Here is a 5000-nt window from a genome sequence, read left to right as displayed (position 1 = left end):
AATAGTTTTATTGTTACTACCATCAACCTGTTATTAATACGCTGCCCTCTGGAGTTAGATTTCCATCTGATTGATATTAGGAAAAGGAGAGGTGACAGGGGAGGGAAATGTTTCAGTGTTAGCCCAATTTTATTTTAAAACAAGCTGGAGGATTAACTTTGTAACACCGGTGACAAGAAGAAAAAGCAACTGTTAATCTTGATGCGCTGGGATTGAAAGTGGCTTGTGTTTTTCTGATCTTTCCTTTACCCTTTTAAAATGGGATGATTTAGTCTCCCCAGACGTTTATTTGGGATGTAAAAGTTAAATGTGTTGAGGTGAAAAGTCATCTTGTTCTCCACTAGTCCGGATTCACCTCACAGTCCCCCATCTCCATAATTCAAGCTCTATGCTCCAGGGGTCACCCAAACCTGTCCATTTTCCCTGAGATCAGCTCCTGTTTCTTCCTCAAACCTCTGTCATCCCTTGTAAATAACATAATTACAAGCAGGTCTTTATTAAATTATTTAACCTATCTTGGTCAACTTTCTGGAGGATAAGTACAGTGTTATCAGGACTCCTGCAAGACAATTACAGTCAAAACAACCCCCACCCAAAGCTGCCTATTAATAGTTGGATGGCTCAACTTTAAAAAAAATCAAAAACATTTCCCCCCCAGAGAGACACTTTTGGTGGTTTTTCAGTTTGTTTCCACCGTTTTTGGGAACTGAGGTTTCCACACATGTAAAGTAGGGGGACATGTGCCCCTCCAGAAAAATAGAATCCCGGTGGTGGTATTCTTATGTAAAATTCCAAGTACATTTTTTGCTCTTTATAAAAGTGCATGAAGAGAAGAAAGAGGTGTTTTCTCTGCTATATCTTACAACAAAAAACATGAAAATTTAAAAATAATAATCAAAACAAAAGGCAGGCTTTCCAAACCGCTGGCCTGGGACACAATTCTAGCTTGTTAAGTTTTCAAACATTCTTTCTTTCTATTCTCTTATAATCAGAAAGTTTTCAGTGATCTTGACAAAAATAGGGTTAGATTTAAATGCCTCCAGTAGTAAATGAGTGGTGTTCTTTTGGACAAAACCCGATCTGACAGGCAAACTCCAGTCGTCTGACAAAGACGGAGGCATTGTGCCCTCCAATAATTATTTCAATAGGTTACAGAGAAGCACCCTTTTAAACTCTGGAGCGCTCTCTAACTGACAATGTCTTTTTATTTCCTTTGTACATAGCAGCTAAATGTTTTCGGAAATCGCTGTAGGCTAATTAAGAGGGTACTATAGGCAGCTCTGTAAGTTTCGCTATTCTCGAATAAAGGAGGGAGAGAGAGAGAAAGAGAAAAGGAAAGAGGCTAACATTTTCAAGCACGCTTTTATTGGTAATTGAAGCTACGGACCTTTGCAGTAGCTCCAGTGCTGAAAATACAGGCTTTTAATCTCTCTTCGCTGACGGGGAAGAAAGGGGGGGGGATAGCCCAGTAACTGATCAAAGAGTCAATGGCGCTGAACCGACAGTTTATGGATTTCTGTTGGTGCTACAAAATAAAAAATAAATCACATCTAAATACGCGGATTCATCAGAGGCGAAGTAACAATCACCAGAAGTTATATGGCGTGCTGCAACAACAAACATTTGCAGCCACTGACTGCTTGTTATGTCTGCGGTGTCATATATTACTTCAGGCTTTTCCAGACGATACCTGCTTTAGAAGGTTACTACTTGGAAAACTAGGCCATGTCCCGGCTTCAGTGACTAGGACTTTTGCAGGCTTTCTTTGGAAAGGACACCGCTACCCATCCTGGCATTGTCAACAAGCAAAAAGTGGCCCAAAGTGGGTATAAAATACAGTCGGTAGGTGGGCGAGAGCGGGGGCCTGCCTTCCTCCTCACACTTGTGGCGGGGAAGGAGTGACGGTGGAGGTGGTAATGGCGGGGGCTGAAGAGGTAGATGCGGTGGGAGATCCTTCTTCCTCCTTGTCTCCACCTCACAGGCTGTTTGCTAAGAAGGCGAACGAGCTTGCAGTAATGGCAATGGAAGCAAGTGACCTCATGGAGCACAGACGGCTGAGGCCCAGGCTGCGCGAAGGGAAAAAAAGGGGTGGGGGTGGGGAGGCGTAGCAGCCGAGGCAGGCAAGGAGGGAGAGGCACCCCTTGGTTGGGGGCGGTAGGGGTTTGTGGAGATTCACAGCTAGCTGCGGCCTTCTGGAGGGAGAGAAGAGAGGCGGCTTCAGCGCAGCGCTTGTGTCCCTAGTTCCGTCGCGGTGAAGGGAAACCGGCGCGCGCGGGAAACCTCTCCAGGGCAGCCTGGGAGGAAAAATGCAGCGCGCGCGAACTGCTCTCTCTCATTCTCCAGGGGAGGCCGGGCTGGGGGAGGGGCAGGAGCGGCTAGAGAGCAGAGCGGAAAAGCCTTTCCACGAGCTGGCTAGTGCAGCCAGGCTGCTGCTGCTGCTGCTGCTGCTGCTGCTCACAATCCGGTCAGGCACGACGGTTCCCCTAAGTCTGGAGAGCGGAGGGGGTGAGAGACAGAGAGCGCGCACGAGAGAGAGGGGGAGAGAGAGAGAGCGAGAGAGAGAGAGAGAGAGCGCACCTATAGCTCCACACCATCTGTTAGAGCCTCTGCTCAAAACCCACTCAACCGTGTGCCCAGACACACTTGCCTTTTTTACCCAAGAAAAATCATTGTTAGCAGTTTCAAAATAAACACCAGATTGCCCATTAGCACTTTCTTCCCCAAATATCAGGCCGATAATAACCATATTGCTGTGCACGCTTCTGGGATTCCTCAAGGCGGTTAGACACTTCTTGTTTTGATCAGGAAAAGCGGGGGGGGGGGGTGTAGAGGGGAAGAAAAAACGCTTTCCTAACTACTTCAAAATGCGCCTTAACCCGCTGTACGGGCGCTATTTGAGAAGGAATGCCTTGTAAATATATAGGCAAGGGCCACAGCAGCAGCGGAGGGGAACCCCTCTTTCTCCTGTGAAAGGCAGACTCCTCTACATCTGGTCCCGTCTATTGTACTGCCCTTAGTTGCTGGCGTTGAAAAGCATTGGCGTTACCACAAAAAAGTGTTGGGGTGTCCCATGTTTAGGTTGCTACGTCTAATTAATACACCGCTCTTGTCTTTTAAAATGATGCAATGAACTTAGTGCTGGGGGCGGGGGGAGGATAACAGGCTTGGATCATAATCTCTGCATGAGCAATAGCCATAAAGCCCTTCTAATGAGCGAGTAACAAGCCCCAAACTTAACAAAAATACAATAAAATAAAATTGGCAGGCTGTATTCTTTAGCCGTTGAGAGCGTTCTAAGGTCTCACTGTAAAGACTGGAGAGTTAATAATCTAGTAACTGAAACTTTTGAAAACCAATGCTGTCCAAACGGCTCTTTTCTGGAGTCCAAAACCCAAGGCAAAAGCTTTGTGCTTTTAGGTAAGGAATAATGTTTCTTTTGGTGCTGTTTGTTAATGCAAACCCCAGGAGGTGTATAAAGTATAGCACTAACGCTTCTAATTGGAATAACATGTTACCACAAATATATATATATATATATATATATATATATATATATATATATATATATATCCTTTTCTTTTCATTTGCAGCATTTACTGACATAGCCTTTAAAAAGATAAATTGAAAGAAAAACAAACAAACCCAGCAATCCACCACCACAGCTTTTTGGCTGTGTCAAAGTGTGCATGCAAGACGAAAGTCGATCACATCCAACTGATTCCCTGTAGGGAAATGCCTGCCTTGGAAAAGGCCCGATTTTAAAAACCTGGATCGTACAGTGCTCCTATTGGTTTTTCATACGGTTTTTCTCTCTCAACATGGGCTGCCTCGCTGAGCCCAAATGGGAATGGTGTGGAAAGAAATATGAGGGACTAATATATAGGGAAGAAAGAGCAATTTAAGTCTTAATTGAGGTTCCCTCTCTCTTACAATTCTTTATTTACTTTTAAAGACAAAAGCAAAATCAGCCACCACTTCGCCTGCCTGTGAAAGTGCGGCAGATTTGCCTCACGCAGATTTCCAGCTGACAGTTGCTCACAGGGACGCTTATGTTATTCATTTATTTATTTGGTTTTGTTTGTTCAAACCCTCACTTGCTAAGACCTGGATTTGTGTAACGAATCGGTGTGGCTATGCCGGGGCATATTTGGAATATTCTGCTAGTTTTACACACACCAACTGAGATGAGTGAGACTTATTCCCCGGAACAAGTGTAACTGGAGCAGCTTTCAGTGAACGCAGAAGATGTGAGAAATGGGTACAGGCAGGAGCTGTGGGCCCGGGCGGCGTGGGGTGCGGAGGTGGGAGAGACAGGCGACTGAGAGGCGAATAAACCCTATTATGCCCCAAACCTAAATACATCTGCTTGAAAGAGGTGGCTCGTTGACTCCAGTCCAAGACAATGTGGTTAGGGTGAGGATTGCCAGGCTGCTGCAATCCCGGAAAAGGTTCCTTCGCCTCAGTGTCAGTCCTTCCGCCCGCCTCCCCTCCCCGCTCAGCTTGAGAAAAGGGAAGGCATGAGGGGAAATAATGTGTGACGTTGACAAATGGTTCTTTGACAGGTAAGCAAAGAGTGAAATAGATCATTAAGCGAAATATTTTATCCCCCACTCTTCCCTCCCTCACTCCCCGTCCCCCCCCCCCGCGCCTAATTTAATGTTTTAATGTCGTGAGTGTGGTGAAGCTGCGCAGAAAAGCCCTTGGCCGGGGCGCGCGGGAAACATGACAATGGGTTGGATCCAGACTTAGTTATGTGTAGGGGAGATCCATTGGAATCAATGGGACTGAAGTCTCTCCTGGCGAAATTAAGCCTCGTTGATTTCGATGGGTCTACTCGGAGCTTGACTAACTCTGGATCCAACCCAGTACGAATGAATACATACGTAGGTTCTTTTCGCGCCACACACACACACACAAACACACAGAGCCACCGGGTTTTGTAGTTGTATGAAGTTCCTAAAGCAAGGCTGGAGCAGTGGCAGCCACGCCGCGTGCTCGTC

General features: G+C 46.0%; 1 protein-coding gene across 3 annotated transcripts in view; it reads left to right on the top strand.

The window, feature by feature from the left end:
* The window catches only part of EBF3 (EBF transcription factor 3), a 182132-nt gene that overhangs the window by 2240 nt on the left and 174892 nt on the right, over window positions 1-5000 (top strand). The window lies entirely within an intron of this gene.

Source organism: Elgaria multicarinata, chromosome 8 (genome assembly GCF_023053635.1).
Source record: "Elgaria multicarinata webbii isolate HBS135686 ecotype San Diego chromosome 8, rElgMul1.1.pri, whole genome shotgun sequence".
Lineage (NCBI taxonomy): Eukaryota > Metazoa > Chordata > Lepidosauria > Squamata > Anguidae > Elgaria > Elgaria multicarinata.
Note: the sequence above shows the minus strand (reverse complement) of the source record. Positions and strands in the feature narration are given on the sequence as shown.